Genomic DNA, 11,955 nt, shown 5'->3' with positions numbered 1-11,955 from the left:
GATCAGGTTCAGGCTGAGAAGACTAAGGTATTTCACTTGCAAACTCTACAATGAATTTTTAATAATGAATATAATCAGCAGTATTACCAACCACTTAATGATGCAGAGGCAGGTTTACCCCAATGCACTTGCTTATTATATGTGTGCAGGGAACAGCAGTGAACTTCATGTTACAGGAGTATTTTATACACACTTTGTACACAAGAGAAGAAATTACTGAAAGTCTGAGCTTGCATTTTGAAATGTGAACTAAATTGTGTTTTATGGTGCTACTCTTTTAAACCTTTTTCTTTTCTTTTTTCCTTTTTTTTTTCTCAGAAAAGGAAATGCAGTAGAAGTTGGATTTGTTAATAGCTTTCTCTGACCTGTTTTGAAATATTTCAAATTTGGTAAGTAGGTAAGAGAATTAAAATAAATTGCTTTTACAAGGGGGTATAATTTTTTAAATAATTTTTCATGGACATATTTTTTGGCTAATTCCATTGATTATGAACTATATCTTTCTCAAAGCTTCTTTGGGTGGATGAAAAGTTTTGTACTATGCAAATACAGGCTGTAATTTTCAGTTAGTTGTTCCTATTGGCTATGCACCAATTTGTTCTAATACAGTTAGTATGAAAAGTATGGTTTCTGCTGTAACTATCAAAAATTTCAGTCTCTGCTGTCAGTAGTGGACATGATTTGCAAAGTAAACTCCAGTGGCAGGTGAAATGCCACAAGTTTTGAAAGAGTCGAATATTAAATATATGAAATTAGAATATATAATCTTGCCCCACATAAATGAATGGATAAAATTCCTTTAATTTCTATGATCAGGAATTTGGCCTGAAGCATATGGACTTAACTAGGAACTGAGATCTTTAAAAACATGGCCTCTGTTTTAAGTAGGTCTGTGTCAGGGTCAGGGTGGGAGGGGCACCGGGCAAGTGACTGCATGAGTTTCAGGAGGGGAATGATGGATTTCCAGAGGACTTTGGGGGAGCATGCTCTTTCCTCCAAGCAGGGCACTCCAGGACTTAGAGTGACATTTTCCTGCTACCTACATTTACCTGCTATGAGTTCTTGACTAGAACTCGTGTGTGGGACCTGTGTTACGGTTGAGGTGAGATTTTTATAGGCCCAGCAGGCAGGTCACAGACAAGGTACACAGCTGTTTGCACCTTGTGCAAGGCCCACACCCTTAAATTATAAGCCTCTTCCTTTTCAGCCATGACTCTTCTCTCCTTTTTGCACCTTCATAATCAAGGTTGCAATTAATTCTCTAACACTTTGGAACTCAAGATTGGCACATTACAGCCAAATAAAAAAGTGAGAAGGTAACTGAGATGATGGAGAGAAGTGTTTACAATGTGGAGTAGCAGGGTTGTGTAGTAGTGTATAATTCCTGTGTGGTCCGCTGAGAAGTGCCAATCTTTGCAATCCATAGTGGCAAAAAGCAAGAAAAGAGGCTACAAAAACTGGCACCAAGTGAAGACAAGGTACTACAGTTTGAGTAGAGGTACTAGAGGTACTCTAGCTACTTAAGAGTTAGTAGCCCATGACATGTAGGGGGGAAGGAAGATATGGGGGTTTAGTGCCTCTTTCTATGCAAAGCCTGACAAATCAAGTTCTGACTGACTTGTTACAAAACAAAATGTTAGCATTTCATCAAGTCATAAGGATGGAACAGTTAAATCAACACAGATTTTATCTGGGGAATGTATGGAAGAGCAAAGATAGGGAGGTGTTGAAGGCAAGAGAAGACCACAGAAGCTCACTTGGAAGGATCTGTGCAATGTTCTGTTAAGATATGGTGATCTCCCTCCTCCAGTGCCCACCATTTATGAAGGGGGCATTACTGTAGTGCAGGAAATCTGCTGGCAGACAGTCCAGACCCACATGAAGTGTGCAGAGAACCAGCTTGGTCTCTTACCTCATGGGATTTGAAATGGGATTGGTGTTGTCTGTTTTCAAGATGCCTTTCTATTCCCAAGAGATTCCCTTATGGATATTGTCAGGGAACTTACAAAAGTGGCTTTTCTCTCACGTGAGGATTTGAAAAGCAAAAGGCTCATGATTTTCAAATCATGCAAGATAGCTTGATATCACTCATGAAGTGACACACAAGTCAATGGGGGGAAAAAACAAATATGATAAGTGAAACATTTTCAGTATTTTTCTTCAGTGGAAAAGTACAGTGGCACTTTAAATCTACTGAAAAAAAGCCAGCTAATATTTTAATTTTGTATATATAAATATGTATGTGGAAGCTGTTATTAACACACATCTTACTGTAATGATTCATACAGATGTTAAGTAGGATTATGAGACAAATAAAGGCATAACCATTCTCTTAAATCATGCTATACTGATCAAACAGTTCTGTGCAACATCCCAGCTATTCACTTACAACAAGAAAAAACATGATTAGTGCACATTAGTAGTGTGGCAAAATGGTAATAGTCACCAAGTACACATTACCCAAGCAAAGAGTGCTAAGAAACAAAGCCAAGTTTACCATTATGACCAATTTACACTCATTTAAGTTATTAAAAAAATAATATTAATTTCATCAAATAACTAATGTAAGCTTGTATTTGCTGATTCAACAAACCTCCAAACGCTGCTTAATTTTAAGCATGTAAGTTAATAGTTTTCATCCTGGGATCCATAGATGCTTGGAAGACCCTGGCCAACAGAAATAAGAAGAAAATTTTTAAAATTCATTGTTCTGCTGGTAAACTTACAAGAACAGCATGTTAAAAAAGGACAGTTAATATAAACACTCTGCCTTCTTGTCCATCTGAAAGTTAAACATGTGAGATTATGACATTTCAAAACTGTAAGCAAACTATACATTAATTCAACTTATTATTAGACATACTAGTTTACTGCTGTAATAGTTATTACCATCACTTAAATGTTGGCTGTATAAATCTCTTTATTTTTATGTTATACAGAATAAAACCAAGAAACACTCTGGAATACAAACAGATTAAACAGTGAGTTGGAGATACACTATGAGTATTTGTCCCAAGTGATATCATGGCACAAAAGTTAAGGCAAATTCATTTCTCAGTTTTAAACCTTTAAAATGCTACAGGGTGGCAACTGCTTTCTCTAATACAAATCATTGTGCCTTGTGTTCTTACCAATTGCTGTGTCCAACAAGCCCTTTGGTCAAAATAAAAACTGATGAACAGACTCAACAATTTATGTTGAGCTCTTTTATGGAGCCACATGTGTGTGACAGCATTTATATGGCAGGTCTGTACCTTGTAAAGAGATAAAAAGAGTATTTTTGCTGTGGCACCATTGTGTATTTGTAGCTGAGTGGAGAGGTACAGCAGGATTAGGAAATAAGGATGATGTGAAACACAAAGATGATCTAGTTGGTTGGGTGTTAACCAGTGGTTGGAAGACCAGAGGTAAAAATAAATTTGGATAAAATTTCCAGCTGAAATTGTTTCCTGTTCTGCCACGTCATTGCTCTGTGGCCTCCTGAGAGTCACAAAGACCTAGAAAATCTGATGATATTCAGGCTCCTACCTTCCCTTTGAAAACAATAAGGATATAAGTATCTGAATACCTTGGTGAAAAAAAGCCTTTAATCCTTGTGTTTGCTTCAACTCCCTTAGAGATAAATAGTGTCTCTCTGAGAATGTGATCATTTAGGTGTGAAGTTTCAAGATATTGTAGTAAAGAGGCCACAGAAGTACCTAAAGCAGCTGCTTTTCAGCAGGTAGAGATTTCACAGCAGCATTAGATTTTGGCTGTTTTGGTATTTGTTTGTTATCTGCAGCAGTTTTGGTTTTTATTTTGCTTCTGTGAGCACTCTGCGGGGGCTACCTTTGGTCTTGGTTATCACTACAGATTCTGCTTTTATTGTTGTGTTATGGAAAAACCTAGTACCTTAGCCTGAAACTGTTTGGAGTTCAGGATAGTAGAGGAAAGATGGGATTTTAATCATCAAAACTATGAATCAGATGAACAGGATTTTTTTTTTTCAACAAGAGTTTATTATAATTTTGATTTTTCTTTGCAGAGCTCTGTTTCTTGAAGCACTTTCCCTAAGCTAAGGCCAGAAAAGCCAATGCTCACATCTGTTTTCATTCTCCACATTTTCTGGCACAAAGATTGATCTTGAATTTTATTTTTTCCCCAGGAGGAAGAACCCAACTGTACAAAATAGATTCAGATCTCTACTGGGTACTTTCATAAAACTAATGGTAAGTTGCTGTGCTCCCAGCTGGGCATGTTAGCTTTCCATCTTGATTTTGGATAAATGCTATTCGAATAGAAGGTATTTATTATTAATATATGCTGAGCTGAAAAATTAATGCAGAACTGGGTCTGTAGTCCTGACTAATAATTTTGCCAAAGAGAGAGGACAACTGGTCTGGAGAATCAGTAGAAAAGCTCTGCCAAATATAGCCATAGGAGAAGTGCAAGGTAATGAAACACTGAAGTAAAATGAAGTGCTTGGCAGCTTTTAGAACAGTTGAGAACATCTCTCTGCAGTATTCACAGAGCCTGCCTCATCAAAGTCTGTAATGATCAACCAGCTTAGAGAATGGGATACCTGCTATGGAAATGTACAGGACCTTGCACAGTGGAGGGAGAGGATTTGTCATGGAGCCAGGCAGATGGCCTGACTTGATCTTAATTAACCTTAAATACCCTTTGATGTTGAGAGTGCACTTATCCGAGGTTGGCTGGTCTATTCTGATAGAACAAGGATAAAACCTCTCCCCAGAGTGCACGGGGACCTTGCTCCTGCAGGCACCACCCCACTCACACCTTGACTTTAGGGGTTGATGCTCACACCATGAACATGTCTCCAGACATCACCCTGTGTGTGTGGTCACGTTCCCCAGCTCCTGGCAGAAAGGGCTGTTATTCCCATGCTGCAAGTTGAGCCTTGGTGGGCTGTGCCTCTTACTTAAGCTCACAGCTGGTCTTTGAAAGAGCAGGAGTTGTAGCCCAACCCACATCTCCCACATTGCACCAGACTGGGTGTTCTTTGCCTCATTCATCCTTGCAGAGAGTGAAGCAGGTACATCCAGTGGCCCCCTGGCAGGAGAGGAGGGGATCACTTTGCAGACAGTAACACACTGTATAGTGACTCCAGGATGACAGGGTGACATCCACAAAGCCCACTTTGGTCTCCTACCCAAAACCATGCCATTGGGGAATTGTGAAGCTCAGAGTCATCTTGACTAGTTTCTGTTCTGTATATGTGTTACTGGGGTTTTGCCATACTGCCTGAGGCAAACTCCTGTCAAACTAAATTACATATGGTCACACAGGTGCAAATGATGAACTGCCTACAAGCTCATAATAGAGGTGTTAATGTTGAGGTTGGTCTAGAACAGCTCAGATCTGGACTGCTCAGCTTGAATTGTATCTTCAATTAATTTAGATTTATCTGTAATTACCAATCCCTACTGAGTCAATGAAGTGTCTGCATCCAGAACTGGTAAATTAGGTTTTTGGGACAGGGAAATATTTTGTCAGGGCAGAGAGACAACTGACAAATAAATTTCAAGTTGTCTTGGAGACCTGGAGAAAGAGACACTCTGTTCTGTAAAAGCAGCAAGGGCCTATGGTATGGTTCTAAAAGTCATATGGCATCACCTGAATTCTGAACCTCCTTTTATTCTAAGACTTAGAAGTTCAAGCCAGACACTGTTAGAACTAGTCAGTGATGGCATGGCAAAGTAAGCTCTACCCACACACACAGTCCAGTGATCCTATGGACACAATTCTGGAATGCAGCACAGACTTCTGAGAGGTACTCAGCAGCTTCAACCCTCTTAAAGCCCCTGGGAAGGGAGGATGCTCAGCATGTTGTCAACGTGGACTCTAAAGTGCATTTCAGTTGTGTGCCTACCAGGCTCACAGGTTGAATATTTAAACTCTCAGAACTCAGTCAAATAAGCCCAGTTTACCTCACAGCCAGACTAAGTGCTAATTCCTCAGTTAAGATTATTTCCACATTAAAATGGAATGGATCCATTCCATGTTGGCTGCTTAGTACTTGTAAGAACTAAGGTCAAAATATATTTTACAGTTTGGAGACTGTACTTTTGTCATTCACTCAATAGTGTTTGAAATCTTAATGTTTGAATTTCACAACAATAATAATAGTATTGCTTTTGAATGAGAGCTCAGCATAGCAATTATCAGCTGAGACAAAATGAATGTTTAAAAAATTATCACTATCTGAACCTCAGCTTTTATAGTGCAAGATGTTTTAATCTAATTGAGAAGAAATCCTCATATTCTAATGAAGTAACTGGAGACAAAGTGAAATAAATAGCAGCAATAACAATACTTCTTGTGATTAAATATTTCACATTTCAAGGATACCTCTTCACAAAACACATAAATAGCTCATCAGTTTGGCCTATTTCCCTTGGTTGTGAGGAATGGAATGCCTGAATCTGAGTGGACATTCTCACTGTACATCTACTTTAGAGAGACAGTTTATGTCAAAGCTTTTGCAATTAGACTGCCTCCTGTCTGTGTAAATAAATCAGTCACAGTGCACATTTTGGTGAACCACAGTCACTTGGAGGCTTGGATTCTCTGTAGATCAAAGGACAAAACACTTCACAGAAGAGATCAGCTGAATGGGAGAGCAGAGTTATGGGAGAAACTTGCTAACTGATGAGCAGGCAATGTGCTCTGGAGGTTGTCAATCACGTTGTGCTTCCTTTGATACAAGCACATGTTTATTTTTAGTCTCTTTGAGCCTTGCTAGTACTGGGCAGCAGGGCCAATGTACAGCAGGGTTCTCAGCTGATGTGCTGGAAACTGGGAGATCTCAGCACTTCTCACAGTTAGTCCCTAGACTGGGACAAGATGGTGGCCATCCTGAAAAATAACCAGAAATTAAGATGGCACTTGAATTTCCAGGAAAATGCTTCTGTGAGTGTCTCAGTATTTAATAAAGGGTGTCTGATGTGCTCAGCTGCACAAGCATACACAAATACATGAATATGGCTTTTCTAGATTTGAATCTATCCTTACAAAAAATAACATAACATAATTGATGTCTGTGGCATTACACCTGGTTTCTAGAAATGCTGAATGGGGCTCTTTGTACAGGTCCATAAACTTCTCTTTACTACACATGTAATTATATTGATGTAATGTCTGTCTTTCCCTTTTATGATAAAGTAATACACAAACCCCTTCTAACTCCTTACATCTTTTATTGTTTTATTTTATAAATCTAAAGAAAAAGTGGTTCATAACAGTCTTTACAAACAAGCTGCATCTGTTTAATATTAAAGTGAAAAAAATCATAATAGAACCATTACATAGAATATCCAAATAACCTGAGGAAAAATAGCATCCATCTGGCCATTGGTATAACTGTTTTTTACATCAGTTGGATGTTTCTGGGATTGCAAGATTCAACACTTATCTTTAAGTAGAGTGAGTTTCTAAAGATGTAGCATCCAGAAACTTGTGAGTAATCTGTCTGCTTAGAAGTACAATATTGTGTTACCAGATCTGCTGAGCAAAGGCACAATAAAGTTAATCCTTTGGTTCTGGAAAAGCTGGAGGTATTGCAATGGCAGATGTGCTGAAACAGAAGTGTTTATGTTTGTTAGGGCATGTGAGGCAGCAACTCTGCCAGCTCACAAGTATTTGAATTTCCTGCAAACTTTTACCTAAGGGCTGTCATGGGGAAGGGAAAGAGCTCAGAAGGAGTCTCTGCACCCTGTTGGCAGACTGGAAAACCTCTTTTGGTGAATTGGTTGGCACACACCTGCATTTTCTCATTGAACTTATTCCCTATGAATGGAGTCATTATGGCATTAAAGTGCTTTTGGTATATGGGGTACAGTATTACCAAGATCAATACTCTGTTATATTTAATATATTTTCCACCTCTTACTACACCATATGGAAAAGAATAAAAATTTTAGGTCAAGGATTTTGTACTGTGGAGGTGTGAAATGACTCTGGTTTGGCCAGAGCTTAGAGATGGAGCTGCCTTCTGGACCTTTGCAAAATTGAGCTCCCCAGAGAAGCCTGTCAGACTTTAAACTCACAAAGCCAGGTTGTGCAGAGCACAAACAAGAAGGGTAATCTTTTGATGAGAGGAAACACAAAGTAGCTGGGTAAGAACTAAAATAAAAATCAATCATTTATAGCATTTTCCCTGCCTACAAAATCTTTTCTGGCAGGTCCTTTCTTCCATGCCTGGTAACAGTTGACTTGGGGACTTCAGATTGCAGTTAATTCTGTCCAAACTAAAGAAAATCCTTCCTTCTGTCCCTTTTAATGCTTTGCTGGCTGGTGGCTGCCCTTTCCTACCATCATTGTGGGACCTGCTGACTTCCAGCTCCGTGCTATATCCATCTTTCCCAAAAGAAGGCACAGTTTCCCCCTTAGCAAGAAGGAGTTTTTGACTGGCCACTTTTCAGGGTCTGATTATACAGAGCTATAAAAAAGATGGTGATGCAGGAGGTCACAGTAGCACTTAAAAGAGTTTGTGCTGGGGATTTCAAAACATTATGTCACTGTCCCTTCCCTCAGAAGCTTTTAGTTGAAATCTCAAAGGCAATCAAAACACAAATGGAAATGGACTCCTGAAAGAGTGAAAAATTTCGACCTCACCAGCAAAGTGGCCACAAAAGACCTGGGAATAGACCACAACTGCACTGGTTCCCTTTCTATTTTCCATTCCATACCAACACAGCCAGACAAACTCAGTTTGTTCTTTGGATGACCTGAACCCAGCTCCTTGGTCTCCTCACAAAAAATATCCTAGTTCTACATCCAATGCATTGACAGTTCTGTTCTTCCAGAGGAAAAAATCATTATGAGGAATGTCAGCAAAGCAGAGGAGTCCCAGAGGTCCAGTATAAAAAGGAAAGACCAGAAGCCCCTGAACAGTACTCACTGTTGGACAGGGAATGGCAGTAGCTGGAACAAAAGACAGAACAGTGTTCCTGACATAACAGTGGCATTTCCTCTGTTGTCACAGCTGAGCATCAGCACAGGGCTTTATCAAGAGCCAGAATACCACTGAACTAACTCCTGTATAAATACAGATTAAGAGGCCAGTCATTGCCCTGGACCATTTACAAAGTATGTAAGAGAGGCACAAAGAAACATCAATTACTGATGACATAATAAACAATAATAATAGAAATATAACTTTAGAATTTTGGTCTGATTTTTTTTGCAGATAGTTTCTCAGAAGAGTTTACATCAGCATTTTGAAGGAGGACAATGAGATTACTTGAAGCCACCAGAGCTGCAGCAGCATTTTGGATGGATGGATGGATGGATGGATGGATGGATGGATGGATGGATGGATGGATGGATGGATGGATGGATGGATGGATAACAGGCAATAGGTTAAATCTGCACTCATCAAAAACACTAAAAAAACCAAAAATCTCACCATCAGTACATAATATAAAGAGTGCAGGACCTTTAGCTTTGTGTAAGAGGAGAGAACTGTTAAAGTTTCAACAGAACTGAAGCATGAAGACCTAGAGAAGCTTAGGTCAGAAATTATATCATAAGTATGTGTGACAGGTAGGAAGAAGATTCCGTCTGGGTGGTTCAGCCTAATTCAGCAAAACTCCTTGTTGACATCATAACAAGCTCCCCAAATAGGCTTTAGGGCTCTTATTTGCCATGTGTAGTTTTTACTGTGCTTGGTGGTAGCTAGCAGTCCATTTGCAAAATCTGAAGAGAAAAGGAGGTTATTTGGAATAGAATGTTTACTGTGATATTTCTGTGGAGGGCTATGTTTTCAGGTCAGGTGTAAAAGACATGAGAAAATAATCACAACAGAACTTGTGAAACTTCTAGAGGAGAAAAAGCCAGATGAAGAAAGTCCTTCACAGAAGTTCAGGAAGATAAGCCATCAGGTTGCTCATGCTCAAGGAGTAGATATCTGGCAAATCAGAAAGAAAAATTATTAGGTGTTGGTTCTTACATCAACAAGAACCTGTAAGAGATTTTGCATAAGCAACTTTGGTGGAACAATAAAGTCAGATTCCAAAGGGCTTGAAATAAAAGTAGAACAGAAGGCTAATATAAACTCCAGGCAGTGATTTAGATTTTGTGTTCACTATTTGCCTAGGAGTGGAAGGGATCTTGTAGATTACCAAGTCCATTCCTCTGCTGCTATGAGCAAGAGTATCTCATAGTCTATACATTTACTAAGCTTCACAAAACAATTCTATTTATTTTCTTCTTAGTTTTAGTGGAAAGAACAGTGGTATAGAACTTCAGTCTTTTGATAATCAGAAACCTTAATTTATGGGCTGGATTTATTAATTGCTCATTAGTAATCATTTGTTCTTGTGTCGTCATTGTCCATTTGCTTAAGTATCTTTTCTCTCGCTTTAGTGCCTAACCTGAATGTATCTATAGAGAGCAATTATATTCACTCTCAGCATGAGTGAGCTTAGAGATGAAAGGGAGAAGGAAGCAAATATGTTGCTTCAGCCTGGACCAGCTGGAATCTCTTTGTTCAGACTCATGTAAAATGTTTTGCAGCAGCTGAATCTGGAAGCAGCATTTGTGCAGCTCATAGAAATATGATACAGATCTCACCACCTCACAGCCAGATGAGATGGGAATGGACATAGCAAGCAGGGATATTGTTTGAATATCCATGGGTGCTGCGGACCTGAGAACACCAAAACTACAGTCCAGCTTAGCTGGAGAAAAGACATCTGCTTTTAACTGATGTAAACACCCATGGTGAGCAATTGTAAGCATTTCCCATTATCCCTTGTATTTTTCTAGTGTTGGGAGTTAGGTGTCTGTCTGTAATGGGTTATCACCACCTGTGGGGCTTATTTTGAAGAGACGTTGCCTGCTGTAGACTCTGGAGGCCATTCAGTCACTCTGGAGTCTGTTCTTTCCTAGCATTGTTGTAAGGCTGTGTCCCAGAGATCTTCACACTCAGCATAATTACAGAAGAGTGGGGATTGCCCATCTTTCAGACTTTGTGTACAAATTTCTAACACAAAATAGATTGAATAATTCAGTCACAACATTCTCCACCATAGCATGTGTTCAGATAAGTGTCTTAAAAGAGGACTCCTTAAGGGAAAGGAAATTGCACTAAACTATTATTTTGCTTGGTGGCATTTCATTGCCAGCATCAGTAAGCACAGCTGAACATCTATACTAAGAGATGTTGGATACTTTAAATGTGTGATTGTACCTCACCCCTTTGGATGTAAATCTGAACTGTCTGAGAGCAGTTTGTTGTGAATTGGTTTTTTCAAACACATTTTTTATAGGAAGGGTTTTTAGATCTAAAACTGTTTATTCCTCCTACATGTGCCATTCATGTTGAAAAGTATGATTTTTTTCCAGTCAAAATTTTCTTGGGATCAACTTCCATCAACTGCAAAAGCAATGGAAAGTTAATGGCCTTTAATTCTGTCCAAGATGCATAATTTATAGTAAAATCAAGAAATAGAATAAGATGATGACCATTGCACCTGCAGTAGATTAGTTACAATGTGGAATAATGCATCTCATCAGCTCTTTTCTTCTGGAAAGTGGTGTTTTATCTTGGCTTAAAGCTAAACCCTGCCCTCTCCTTGTAACTGACCCTTGTGCATCTTCATGTAAGGGCAGAATTTGTACAAATTTGAGCTCTTCTCACAGTTCAGTACAAACCATTCTGGTTTTCCTAAGGGAGAGAGATATACAAGAGTAGTGCAGGTCAGGGTTGTGGTGAGCCACATAAGGAAGCCTGTGCAGTACCTGATTTAAGTGTAAGATTCTCACAGGTTTTTCAGAGAGGAAGAAAAATGGTGTGGTTGGCCATGGTGTTTTTCAAAGGACTCTGCATTAAGATTCAGGAGACAGGTTTGAGTTCACCTGGTCCTTTGCCTTGTGCTTGCCTGATCAGAGAGGGAAGGCCCCATGGCCATGGAGGAAAGAATGTTGCAGTAAATAATCAGAAAATCAGTT

General features: G+C 39.2%; 1 long non-coding RNA gene across 1 annotated transcript; it reads left to right on the top strand.

The window, feature by feature from the left end:
* The first annotated feature begins 324 nt into the window (after positions 1 to 324).
* On the top strand, positions 325 to 9,248 carry LOC118689915 (uncharacterized). Its single transcript, XR_004980715.1, has 3 exons — positions 325 to 389; positions 4,145 to 4,208; positions 9,191 to 9,248. It is a non-coding gene; the product is annotated as an uncharacterized LOC118689915 (long non-coding RNA).
* Positions 9,249 to 11,955: the final 2,707 nt, after the last annotated feature.

The sequence above is a fragment of the Molothrus ater genome, chromosome 10, assembly GCF_012460135.2.
Source record: "Molothrus ater isolate BHLD 08-10-18 breed brown headed cowbird chromosome 10, BPBGC_Mater_1.1, whole genome shotgun sequence".
Classification (NCBI taxonomy): Eukaryota; Metazoa; Chordata; class Aves; order Passeriformes; family Icteridae; genus Molothrus; species Molothrus ater.
Note: the sequence above shows the minus strand (reverse complement) of the source record. Positions and strands in the feature narration are given on the sequence as shown.